Below are 14,050 nucleotides of genomic sequence, written 5' to 3'. Positions count from 1 at the left end.
TCCATATTGTGGGCCCAATGCTGGGGTACTCCCCCTCACCATGTGATCAGACAGACCTCTCCCCACCCCCTGATATAAATTGAATTTCCAGCACCTTGTGAAAACATCTTAAATTTCAGCAGTTAATTTAAATACCCCCCCATTGAATAGTGAACTTTAACTGATTTTTTTCTTTTTTTGTATCTCGCTAACCTTATAATACGCTGCTTGAACAATCCATTTATTTAAATAAATAAGATTTTAAAATTTAAGTTTTTTAATCAATTCAGCTGAAAATGAAATAAAATACATTTGAAACAGAATCCAAATGGAAAGGGAGCAGAATTCGTTTGTTTCAAAAAAGGAGAGATTACATATGAATTACAGTACAGAGAAAGTACAAAAGCAAAATAAAACAAATATTTTATATATTTCACAAAATTTACACACAATTTGATTGTAATAAAACCTCAGCGCTGGTTGCAAAATAGCAGCCAACCAATAGAAAATGATAGCAGCAGTGGAAACAGCCACCACTACCCATAAGACAAAACTTGATTTGACAACATAATGAGTTTAGGGATGGGGCCAGGTGGGCTTACTTGGCAAGGGAGTTCCACAACATTGGCACCAGCACTGGAAAGGCCCTGCCCCCTGCATTGATACCAAATTATTTCTTCATGTGCCCGATTGCCAGCTTACATTTGTTGAACATCTGTGTTTAATATATCTTAGTAACTCACCAGGAAGATGGCAAGGAAAGGGAGTGCACACACTAATCATGGAACTGGGAGCCCAGTGGCTTCCATTGATAGGCGTAGCTTTACATCCCCCCTTTTATTTCCTGTAATCATTTCTACTAATAGTGAACTCAGGTGGTGAGCATTAACTGAGAAACAAGAGGCAGGTCTCCACAAGGAAAGGAGGCCTTCAAGGTTTGCAGTTCACAAAAATCTACCTCCAGACCTAATTGAATAATCAAAAGTCAGCACAATGAAGACTGAGTATGCTTGTTAATGTTGGACCATTCACTGTGAGTTGGAAGATAAAAATTTAAAAAAACTGGATGGAGGGCATTGCTGATTGGCTGGTAACCTATTTAGAGGTGAGTAGCCTATAACATTTTGTTGTAGATCTCATCCGTGTCCAATGGCTAAATATTACCTGCTTTGTACTAGAGAACAAAGTTGAATTACAGTACCATTTGTAGTATTATCATGGTACTTTGACCGTGGACATAAAACTTTTTCATCTGTTTAATTTTTAATCTATGTTTTATAGCAATATTGGAGATACGGGATAAGCTTACACAGTTACCCCAGTGATTTCATGTTGACATCATCGGTTTGTAAAGGCAGAAGACAGCTCCACTGACTTATTACAAGGTTATGGGATTTGATGATGTAATGTAAGGCAGATGCTGTGGAAATAGGATATCAAATAAATGATAGCTTACCATGATTTCTTTCTCCCCCCAACTGAAAAAAAAATTTCGAAAGCCTTAAATACTGGGACATTTCAAACAAATGAGTTTGTCTGTGCTCAGATCTGTGGGGTGTAACAGAAAAAGAAGGAAACATTAAATCAATTTCGCTGGAAACAAAAAAGAAAAGAAAAGAAAAAACAAAAAAGGGGGAAATGCTGAAATTGTCAGCTACAGAAGTAACTTCACATGCTGTTTTTATGAACTGCCCTACCTTGTCTCCATGCAGAAAAAGAAAATGAAATCACATTTAAATGTTATTTTGTTGCTATCTAACATCTAACCAACTCAAGAAAAATTAAAAAAATCGGTATAATGAATGATAAGCTGGAAGGATCTCCAGCAGAAAGCAAACTTTTTCATATGGGATGTGTGCTTGAATGCACATTCAAAGGTCTTTCCAAAGATCTATTTCAGTGTGCATTCTGCCATAGCCAAAGCCGGAGCAGGGCTTCACAGAGAGCGCAATGTGATTGGTTTGCCTTCCCTGACATCATCATGTAGACAAACCCTCATAGTCAATGTGTAACCCAAATTGGTTGTGATCCCTTGGTGAAAGTGGAAAAAGAAACCTTGTTGAAGTTAACAAAATAGCCACAAACAAGTATCAACTGGGAAACAATGATCACCAAAGGGCAGTGGCGGAGTAAGCCAATTGGGTGCCTGGGGCGGCATGCGTGCCCTGCGCCCAGTGGCAGGGCCAGCCACCCACGGGGCGGGGAGAGCCAGGACAAGACTCTCCGTGGGGCCTCTGAGGAGTCTGCCTGCCTCCTCCCACTCAGCCGCCCTACAGCTGAGGGGGATTAGGCAGGCAGACTGTATGGGGCAGCACAGAGGCTGTGGGTGCCTAAGCCACCATGTCACTCCCAGGAGAGACGTGTGGCTCGGGCTCACTGCAGGCCCTGCAGTGGGTGCCACCCGGCATTTTGTTACCCCCTCAGTGGTGACACCCGGGTCAGACCGCCCTCACTGCCCACTCTTCCTCTGCCCCTGCAAAAGGGTAGGAGAAACACTGCAAAAATGGGAGTTTGCAGAACACCATTGGCAATGATGTATGGAAGTGAGAGCTGGACCATAAAGAAGGCTGATCTCCGAAGAATTGATGCTTTTGAATTATGGTGCTGGAGGAGACTCTTGAGAGTCCCATGGACTGCAAGAAGACCAAACCTATCCATTCTTAAGGATATCAGCCCTGAGTGCTCACGGGAAGGACAGATCCTGAAGCTGAGGCTCCAATACTCTGGCCACCTCATGAGAAGAGAAGATTCCCTGGAAAAGACCCTGATGCTGGGAAAGATGGAGGGCACAAGGAGAAGGGGACGACAGAGGACGAGATGGTTGGACAGTGTTCTTGAAGCTACAAACATGAGTCTGACCAAACTGCGGGAGGCAGTGGAAGACAGGAGTGCCTGGCGTGCTCTGGTCCATGGGGTCACAAAGAGTCGGACACGACTAAACAACAACAATTGGCAATGGGACTTACTTGTGAGAAAGCATTTCAGAAGAATTTTGGCCAAGAAGAAGGGTATTGTTGGATCATATAGTGCTATGCTAAGTGATGTGCGGAGCTCCCATCTTTAACTGCGGGAAAGCCATGCCTCAGCAAAGCTAAAGCAAAACTGCCATCTGCTCCTTCTTATACACAGTCTGCTAAGCATTCCTTTCCAAAAGCAGCCCTGCAGGTGAATTGCTTATTCAGGGGACCATCTACAGCCATCGAGAGACATTAACATCATTTTGTCAAGTCCCAGGCTGGAGTCAGGCATTGCTTTAAGGCAAAAACCTTAGTGATAAGAACCATTCAAAGCAAACCCATTCCCAGTAATCAGACAGCAAACTTGCAAATTTGAAGGCTGGGACCTCACTTAACTTATAATTAGACTGTAAGCCTGTGAAAAAGGCCTGTTCTTAATGTTTAATCTAGCAGTTTTCGGTGCTTTATAAATATTATGATGAACTTTTCTGGGAATAAAAATGCATGGGATTGGACTGTAATGGCTGTATAATGTCCAATGCACAAACAAGTGCAGATTTCTACCCAAACTGTAGCTTCTAAATAATAATATTAATATACCCTGTCCATTTCCTATAAATGTATTCTGGTATTTTTGTGGTGTTTTTTCACTCTAAATGTAATGTTATAGATACAGACCAACTTCCTTTGATCAATATTTATTATCTTGTCACTTGCCTTGATATAAAAAAAATGCAGCTGCTTTGATAAATGGATTTGAAAGGTTATCTGGTTTCACATAAGCTTCTGTAAGTTGCTTCTGTATATTATTCTGCTGTAATGTTATTTTGGAGCTTCTTAAAGCTATGCTTCAGGGAGGCAGGGGGAGAGAATTAGATCCTTTGAGGCAGAAGGGGAAAACGATCGCTGAATCATTATTCACTCTTTCCTCCCCCCTACCCTTGTTTAGAGATGGTGTGCAAGAGTATAATCCCCTAAACAGAGAGAGAGAGAGAGAGACTTCTGCACAAAACAGGGTGCTCTACACCAGTGTTCTTCAATCTTGGGACTACAGCTCCCATCATCCTCAAGGGTGCACACCAAGGTTGGGGAACTGGTGGCCCTCAAGATGTTGGTGGACCACAATTCCCATCATCCCTGACTGCTGGCTGGGGCTGATGGGACAGTTGGAGTCCAATGACACCTGGAAGGCTACAAAACCCCAATTGCTGATTTCACAACTGGGGCTATGCTGAATCCTTGAAACTGGTTAGCAATTGCACCCTCAGTGGGTTAAGCTCTTAGCTCATATCTAGGTGGATGTCTGTCCATACATGCAATCTCTGCTACCACTGGGCAGCAAGAATGGGGATGTGCTTAAGATAGACATGAGGGTGTGGAACCAAGCCTTATGTGGAGTGGTTGAAGGCTGGGTATGTTTATCCTGGAAAAGAGGAGACTGAGAGGAGATATGATCTCCACCTTCAAATATCTGATGGGCTGTCACATGGAAGATGCAGCAAGATGGCTTTCTCCTGCTCCAGAGGGTGGGACTGGAACCAATGGCTTCAAGCTACAAGAAAGGAGATTCTGACTCAACCTCAGGAATAACTTTCAGACAGTAAGAGCTGTTCGACAGTGGAAAATACTCCCTCAGGAAGTTGTGGACTCTCCTTCCTTGGAGGTTTTTCAGCAGAGGTTGGACGGTCACCTGTCATGGATGCTTTAATTGAGATTTAGTTGTATTGCAAGGGGTTGGACTAGATGATCCTCAGGCTCCTTTCCAATTCTGCAATTCTATGAATCAACAGAGGCTGCTTATACTGAGTCAGTCCCTTTGACCATCTAACTCAGTATTGCCGGGTTTCCTTCTGTGAAATGAGTACATTTTTGGTGCCATGAGAGTTTCAAACTCTGCTCCCCCCCCCCGATGCTAATAGGTTTTTTTTGGGGGGGGTCTGACCTACGTGCTTCAATATCCACCAGTCCCAGTTTCAGGTTTGGGTGGAACTGTGACGTGCCCTCAGGAGGGCTCCTGTTCTGCCTCACCCGCATTCTAAGGCTTGAGAGTGTCAGGACTGCGTGCAGGAGCCAGGCCCTATGACTGGTAAGGTCCTCAGGACTGGGGCTTTCCTAAGTTTGTTCTGAAGAGGCAAGGCGCGGCCACACAGGTGAGGCCGATTGGTAACTCACAGCACCTGTTGGCAAGAGCCGGGAAGGGATATAAGGTCAGCATTTCCCTTTGGCTGTTTGCCACAGCAACATGCTTTCTGCCTTGCCGCATTTGGCTTCTTGACTTCTTGCTTCCTGACCCTCGGACCCTTGACTCCCAGCTCTATGACCCTCAGACCCTTTGCTTCCGGACTCCTGGCTTCCTGACTCCCGTTCCTGCTCCCACCCTGAGGTCTTGCCCGCAGTCCCGATGTCCTCCTCCAGGACTTTGACTGCCCACAAACCGGACCGTGACAGAGAGTGAGTGTTGGTGTCCAGAGGCAGCCAACACTTCTTTTCCCTTGCCTATCCTCACCTTTAAGCCTGACAGTGAGGATGAGGCCTGTGAAGCCCAATTCACATTGCACAGAGGGAGAGAGAAGGCAGGAGTTGCTGCTCTTTGGGCTGGTATCTGAACGAGCGGAGATGGAACGGCAATTGCTGTCTGCCCGCTGATCGTGGACAGGAGAGGACTGCATGTGGAATGGATGGGAGTTGAGGAGGTGGAGACATAGCACAGGTACTTGAACCAGGATCCAACCTGTACCACTGCTGATTGGGGCAGTTGCTGTTTCTCAGTTGTAGCTTGGCAGGGATCAGTTCTGGCAGACCCTCCTAAGGCACTGGGACCTTAGGATAAAAAGAAAAGAAGAGCCCGATTGGATCAGGCCAGAAGACCACCTAGTCCAATGGCCAACCAGAAGTCCACAAGCAGACCTGAGTGCAATAGCTCTCACCCCCTCCCCTCCAATAGCCTTATTCTCCATGAATTTGTGTCTTTCAAAGCCATCCAAGTTGATGCTCATCTCTTGTCGCTGCTGTCCAACAGTGCCAACTCCTGATGACAGTCCTGGTATTCATTTCCCATTTTGTCTCAAAGCTCATTTGACTTTCAAATGACTTTCAAGACAAAGATCCAGAGGGCAGCTGAGCATGTGGGAAGAGAATGGCGAGTAACTGTTAGCTCTCCCTTCATTTACAGGTATAATGATATGCTATCTTGCATCTGCAATTAACCTAAGCTTTAAACTCTTATCGGGCAGAGGGGGCAAGAGAGGCTCCTCATCTACGGTGAACTGAGTCTGCCGTGAGCCAGGAAGTTGCAGCAAGGACAACTTTTGGACAGACACAGAAAATGGTAACGTTGCATCTCAAACCATGTCTATTCAAAAGCAGTTTGGTCATTTTTAGTTTAGACAAAAGACAAGTAAGAGGTGACATGATAAAAGCTCGTAAAATTTGCAGGGCATGGAGAAAATGAATAGAAAAGCTTTTTTAAAAAAATACATATTTTTTAAAAAATATATTTTTATTAAAGATTTCTTTGCAAAAATATGTGCATTGTCTCTTTTTTCAAGTTGTGTTTTCTACAGATCAGTTTCATTTGTTGTGAGACATTAGTGTTACATACAGTGTTAGGTTAGGAAGAAAAGGGGGGAAGAGGGGGAGGGGGCATGGTGAGTGGGGTGGGGTGGGGTGGTTATGCTTCAGTTCTTCTACTTAGTGTATATGTGGGGTTTCATGTCAGTGTCATTTGTGTGGGTTCTCTTACTTTTCGCTTGTTGTATTTCCTTGGTGGTGAGAGAGGTTGCGGGGGTGGCATAGTTTGTGGTTGGTTGTCTTTGGCTGGCTGTAGTGAGATTTGATTTTGTGTGTGAGCGGTGTGTGTGTATTTGAATCAGGTTAGCCAGATTGATTTGTATGCTGTCTGCGGATTCTTGTTGTTGTCTTCTTGATAGAAAAGCTTTTCTCCTTCTCATAATAGCTCAGTTGGTTAGAATGCAGCACTGGTAACACCAAGGTTGCAGGTTTGATCCCCGTATGGGACAGCTGCATACTTATGCATCGCAGAAGGTTGAATGAGATGATCCTCAGGGTTCCTTCGAACACTACAATTCTATGAGAATTCGGGGACATCCAAGCTGAATGTTGGAAGGTCCAGGACGGATAAAAGAAAGCACTTCTTCACACAATGCTTAGCTAAACTATGGAACTTGCTCCCACAGGAGGCAGCGATGGCCACCAACCAAGATTGTATAAAAGGGGATTAGACAAATTCATGGAGGAGAAGGCTGTCAATAGCTACTAACCACAATGGCTATGTTCTGCCTCTATGGTCTGAGGCTGTGATGCTTCTGAGTACCAGTTACTGGAAAAACAGGAGGAGAGAATGTATTGTGCTCAGGTCCTGCTTGAGGGTTTGCCAAAGCCATCTGGGTGGGCACTGTGAGAAGATGCTGGACTAGATGGGCCATTGGCCTTACCCAGCAGGCTCTCTTTATGTTCTTACATTTTTATGTCCTATTAAATCCAATGGACCTTACTCCAAGGTACATGGGGTTAGGATGGCAGCCCCTAGAATCATATCCATGGAGCATAAAGAGCAACTGGGTGGACATGCTGAGTTTGCAGAGACTTTGAATACGTTCTCCCTTTTTATTTTAGCTGGACAAATGTTAAACTCTAGCAGGAGCAGCAGCAGCCCTGTAAAAAGGAAAGCTATTGAACAGAGAGAACAGGAAGACGCTGGCTTATCTGAAGCTGGGTATGAAATGTTATTTCAGGGCAGTGCTAGCAAATTCCTATTATATTTCTCCCCCTCCCTGTCAGCTAATCCTTGGAGATAGAATGATGAAGCTGCTGCACTGAAGGGAGACATCTCCAATTAGAGGTGGAAACAAGAAAAGGGCAAAAGGGGAGAAAGGAAAACAGGAAGATTATTTTGGAAGCAAGGTACTGAACCGTAGCTTATTAAATAGACTGTCATTTTTATCTATCCCATTAACACATTCAGCTGGGGATGGATCCGTCGGCCGGAGAGTCTTCTGGATCTTTTGCCAAAAGGGTTCTGGTGCTTGGTTTTTACTCGCAGCAACTCCTGGTTGCACCAGATCCTGCAGTTGTGAATTTTGCTTTTTCATGGTAACTGTCTGTCCTCATCTTCAGGGTTCACCCAAACAAAGCCCCATTGGTCTTGAGCACCATGTGGTTATTTGATTTCTTGCTTTGATTCACAGAATTGCAGGATTGGTGGGAGTCTGGTGGGACATTTAGGAGGAAATCCAGAAAATCCCCATCTGATGTGAACTCAACCTTTGCTTGCAGAGCTCCAGCAAAGGTGAAGCCACCAGCTTTCTGGGTAACAGATTTGATGAGTCATGCCTCTTTGGTCTTACTCAGCTTCTCATCCTTTCCTTCCTCTATTAGTGACTATCGTATTCTATCCTTTCAACAGCCCCTTGAGTTAATTTAGGTAAAGATAAAGGATCCAGTTAAAGGCGACTATGGGGTTGCGGTGTTCATCTCGCTTTCAGGCCAAGGAAGCCGGCATTTGTCCACAGACAACTTTCCGAGTCATGTGGCCAGCATGACTAAAGCGCTTCTGGTTCAATGGGACACCATGACAGAAACCAGAGCGCATGAAAACACCATTCACCTTCCTGCCACAGTGGTACCTATTTATCTACTTTGCACTGGCGTGCTTTCAAACTGCTAGGTTGTCAGGAGCTAGGACAGAGCAATGGGAGCTCACCCCGTTGTGGGAATTCAAACTACCAACCTTCCGACTGGCAAGCCCAAGAGGTCCAGTACACTTAAAATACTCTTACCCCCATTTAACAGTCATGGCTTCCCCCAAAGAATCTTGGGAACTGTAATTGGTTAAGGGTGTTGGAAATTCTAGCTCTCTGAGGGGGTTCCCTAACAACCTTGCCCCTCCCCCCTCAGCAGCTGCAAATATCTGGGATCAGGCAGAAGGATTTCCAGGTCAATAGTGTTTGTCATTAGCATGGGGATTGTGTGGAAGATCAACTGTGTGTCAGCAAGTCAGGAGGTTAAAGAGCTACAAAGACGGTGTACAAGCAAATCAATATTGTGGCTTAATCAAGTGGCACTACAGAAGAAGCAGAATAGGTTAAAACTACACAAACATGGCTTAGTTTCCTGTCATTCCAATGAACAGTGTGTGCTTCATCCCCCTCCCCCCAAAGTGACAGATGCAGTTTTGAACCCAACCATACTTACTTTGCAGGAATCTGAATAGGACAACAGTTTCTACATAATGTAAATCACTACATTTCCACATCAGTTTGATATGTGATATTTTAGGAAAAGCCCTCATAAAATTTTGTCAGCTTTTTAGTGTGCATTTCACCTGAAATACACATTCTTGCAAGTAAATTCTCCGTAACATAATGCATATTTGTATGTTATTTCCATTAATATATACATTCATCCATATAATGCATACATTTCTCCAGTACTGTATATGCATTTTTGCCAATTTTGTGGGGTGGGGCGACGACACTGCAAAATTTCCAGAAGTGCAAATTTCAAAGGATAGCTGTGTTTTGGTTTGCGTATTGTTTCAGGAGGTGCAAACTGGGCAGTTTCGCATGAAAAGGCGGACTGAGCCAAATTTTTGTTCCTCTCTGGGAGCAGGCATTGTCATTTCCTGAACTGCCAGCAGTAAACTGTTTACACCTATAGGCCTTCATGAATAATGAACAGTAGTGATTAACATTGCTCTTCTCTATGTTTTGCTCACAGGCTACACTGTTTTCCGGAGCTGTGGCGAATGAGAGTGCGACATGTCATTACAATACATTAACAGGGGTGATTGTTGGCCCCGATCTGCTTTCAACAAAGAGTTGGCCTTTAGTTACTTCCAGCAGGCGCTGGCAATTACTGAATTTTTAATACCCAAATTCCCAGATTTCACTTTAAATGGCATTTCGGGCCACGACAGTGCCGAAAATGGATTGCCATGCTGTAAATTCCTTGAGAGGAGAAATACTGTAAGAAAATGGGTCACTGTGAATATATATACTTAAATCAAAATACAGCAAAAGGTATCACCTGACTTTCAGGCAACTCTTGAAGACTTTTTTTAATAAACAATTCGGATTAGTTAGCTAACCACTTTAATTACTATTTGCATAGTTTTTGTTTTAACTATTGTACATCAGGTAGATATTTTATGATATGGCAGCAGAGAAATACGTTTAAAAATATATCAATAAATAATAGCTTAGAGTAGACCCTAACTCATCTGGAAGTAGCTTTAGTTAGTATTTTCTCTTTGTTTTTCTCATCCTTGACTTACCTTATTTGTCTTCCTCCTCTTACTCTTTTCCTTAAAATTAGATGTTAAAGCTCTTCCATTGTTTTTTAAAAAATAAATATGTTTTACTTATATATTCAGTATTGTAAAATTTATATTTACGCTATTTCCCCCCCTTTTGTATACCTATGTCAGTGGTGTGCCTTTTTGTTTTGCTTTGTTGCCTTTTCCTTTTAAAAGATGTATACCCACTGAATCAAAAATGAGCAATTAAATGACTTTTTTTAAAAAAGAGAAAGATTAGACTTGAGAAACACCCACCCACAAATTGTTGGTCACAGGGGGAGCACTTCTGCACTTTACAACACAAATATTCACATAGCCTTTTAAAAAGAAAAAGGGAGAAGTTGTTCCCGTCTCCTGCATCAGTTGATTGCATCCGAGTCCCTGGAATTGTGGAAGGACTTCCATTCATGCAATGAGATCTCCATTGCAATGCCCCTCCTCTGCAAATCTGCCGTAGAGGGTTGAGGGAGAGAAACCTCAGAGCCATTTTACTTGCTTGGGCACACAGAGGGAGGGGAGAAGAAAGTCCATTGCATTGAGTGGAGGTCCTTCCATAAGCAGAATGACTTTGTTGGATACAACCCAACTTCGTTCCCAGTGCCCTATTTACATATAAGCTAAACAAGCTATAGCTTAGGGCCCCACTTTCTTGGAGGGCTCCCCAAAAAATTAAATAAAAAAACTGGATGTACACTTCCAAAATATAAGATAAAGAAGAAATAAAATAAATCCTACATACAGCAACAGTGTTTTTGTGTTGTGCAGGCTCCTATGATGTACGTAATGGGCCCCTCCTGCTAGTCTGCTCCCTAAAATATCACTGGTTTGCTCATTTCTATATATAGGGTGCCTTCATTCTGCATGTGCAAATGGCTTTAGAAACTTATTAGGTCCATAAATTACCATATAGCATATATTCAACCCCCAAAACAGCGACAATTTGTTGTTGACAAAGGACAGCTGGACATATAAAGGGCCCCATTACCTTCAGTAGCTTACGGCCTCATCAAACCTAAATCCGGCCCTGATCATTGTTGCTTTCCTTTCCTTAACAAGTACCATTCATGCACATCCCCTGTTGCCCCATAACGACAGCCCAATGTTGTCCTCTTTCTTTTTTTCAGAAATGTTTTTATTTCATTTCCACAACAACATAAATATAAACAGCATAATCAATAAAGTAACTCCATCCATGCATTCACAGCTACTTGCAAGGCTGTCCTCGCTGCACCAATTCTGCACATATGCAAGTGCTACATCTGCAAGCTTGGAGCTAGTGCAGCCTTAGCACATGATGAGAAAATGCCCCCATTCCTTAAAAAGAAAGAATTTGTTCCAACTTTTAGTGATCTGAAACTTATATTGTCTTTTTAAACAAAAAACATCCCCCCCCCCCGTGCAGTCTTTTTTGCCTTGCGTCCCCATTTTGTGGACTGTTTAAATAATGCACAAGCATTCTGGGCCAAAAAACAAAACAAAGGTGGCTACCTTTGTCTCTGCCTCCCATTCTCAAAAGGAATGGAAGACAAAAGCTCTCCTTTGTGTAACATGAACACACAGCAGGGGAAGGCTGAACAACAGAGGTTCAGAGAGCCTGCCTGCTTGGTTGTCCCCCAGGAATTGAGCAGATGTGAAGAGCAGGAGCCTTTGCTGCTTGGGGCGATGGATCCACTCTGCCTCTCATGCTGTTCCTCTCAAAATGGGCAAAGAGGTGGCTTTGGAACAGAGCCTGAGATGAAGCAGCAGCAGCCTGCTGCCACGACTCTCAACCTGTTTGAGTGCATCTCTTCACAGATGGGGACACTTGTGCATTTTGTAACGACACCAAGGAGTACCCATCCCCCCAGCCGCTTCCTTTCTGTACAGTGGTACTTCTGGTTATGAACTTAATTCATTCCGGAGGTCCGTTCTTAACCTGAAACCGTTCTTAACCTGAAGTACTACTTTAGCTAATGGGGTCTCCCACTGCCGCCATGGCGCAATTTCTGTTCTCATCCTGAGGTAAAGTTTTTAAGAAGAGGAGTTTGGATTTGAAATCCCGCTTTATCACTACCCGAAGGAGTCTCAAAGCGGCTAACATTCTCCTTTCCCTTCCTCCCCCACAACAAACACTCTGTGAGGTGAGTGGGGCTGAGAGACTTCTAAGAAGTGTGACTTGCAGCTGCATGGGGAGGAGCGGAGATGCGAACCCGGTTCCCCAGTTTACGAGTCACCCGTTCTTAACCACTACACCACACTGGCTCACCTGAGGTACTACTTCCGGGATAGTGGAGTCTGTAACCCGAGGTGTTTGTAACACAAGGTACCACTGTACTTGCTAAAATGGTATTCCATGCTGGTGCTACGCTTTGGAAGTCTCTTGAGAAGACCCCATTCCATGGACCCCGCTCCTTCAGTGAGGGGCCATTTGCACAACAGTTTATTCGATTTCCCCTACCTTTCTTGTGCTTTGACAGTGGAAACATGGGAGTGAAAATTCAAATATAATGGGGAAATTAATAGTTTGGGAACCATCGGGGAAAACAAGAATGCACTGCTGTGTCAATGCAGCCGGAGTTAACCTGAATCTTCCCAGAAGCAGGAGGATAGCATAGATTTGGAACAGTGGTTTGCAGAGGGGCATAGTTCAGAAGGCAGAAGCTGGGAAATACTGGATGGCGAACAGCTGGCAGAAGAAACACTAGAAAAGAGAGAGTTAACAGATTCATAGTCTCTGGATAGCACCCACCCCCCTTCCTCAAAGTCACGGAGAAATCAGAAAGTGTCAGAACAGAAAGCACAGAGGCTACAAACTCAGATTACAAGATGTAGGAGTGACGTAGATTAATAGGGGTGGGGGGGTGTCCCTTAATTGGGAGCACCGCTATTTTTTGGAGATGTGTTCTTTGTTCTCTCGCTGTGATTATTAAAGATTTCAGTATTTTGGGTTTAACCATCTAGAAATTGTTGCACATCACAATATTGCACATTGCATATTACTTTCCTTATGGCTGTGCAGTGCACATACCATACCTTTAAATCACATTTCAGCACCACCAGCAAAGAATCTTGAGAGCTGTAGTTTGTTAGGGGGTGCTCGACATAGCCTCTGTGAGACCTACAGTTCTGTACCTCTGTGAGACCTACAGTTCCCACAATTCTTTGACATGGGTGGATGTGCTTTAAATGATGCGTGCACAGCCTTTGTTTACATGACCGTAATGATTTTTTTGGTGTTTGATTCTCTCTTATTTAAGTGTAGAGAAATAAAAGCCCAAATCTCCAGGAGGAAGAAGCAAAGTAATTTATTTAAATCACACATTTGTACTTTCCTGTTCAAATGTAGCGTGTTATAGCATAAAATCCTTAGTGCTGTGCTTGAAGGAGTTCTACATTACGTTTCTGTTGCTTTTGTGTGCATATGTTGCCGTTTTACAGCTGCACAGAGCACCAGGTGTATTTTCAAAGAAGATTAAGGTACTGCATCGGAATGATTCCATTTCTAATCAGCAAAATCCATTGTAGCTGGGGATTTCAATTTAAATATCATTGTGTTGTTTTAGAGGATGAGGAAAAGAATGGAGGTGGGGAGAGAAACGAAAAGGAGCAAGAATGCACAGCATCACTAGGAATATAGGTGACTTCTAGATGGCCTGTGTGTTGAGCATTCGTCATGATTTGTTTGCAAGGAGATTAGATGACTTTGCATCATAGCAAGTGTTATCTCACACATTTCCCCATCACTTTCCTTATCACAAAAAGTCTGATCCCTTGGAGAGGCAGGCCACTGCAATCGCACAAGCTTAAATACGTGGCA

The 14,050-nt window shown here is 43.6% G+C and overlaps 1 long non-coding RNA gene across 1 annotated transcript; it reads left to right on the top strand.

Annotated features, from left to right (window-relative positions):
• Positions 1-5,914: 5,914 nt before the first annotated feature.
• LOC309378899 lies at positions 5,915-10,282 on the top strand. The gene is made up of 4 exons (XR_014172269.1): positions 5,915-6,264; positions 7,737-7,859; positions 8,144-8,265; positions 9,675-10,282. It is a non-coding gene; the product is annotated as an uncharacterized lncRNA (long non-coding RNA).
• Positions 10,283-14,050: the final 3,768 nt, after the last annotated feature.

This window comes from Podarcis melisellensis (assembly GCF_964234715.1).
Source record: "Podarcis melisellensis genome assembly, chromosome: 10".
Classification (NCBI taxonomy): Eukaryota; Metazoa; Chordata; class Lepidosauria; order Squamata; family Lacertidae; genus Podarcis; species Podarcis melisellensis.
This window is presented reverse-complemented; position numbering and strand designations above follow the sequence as displayed.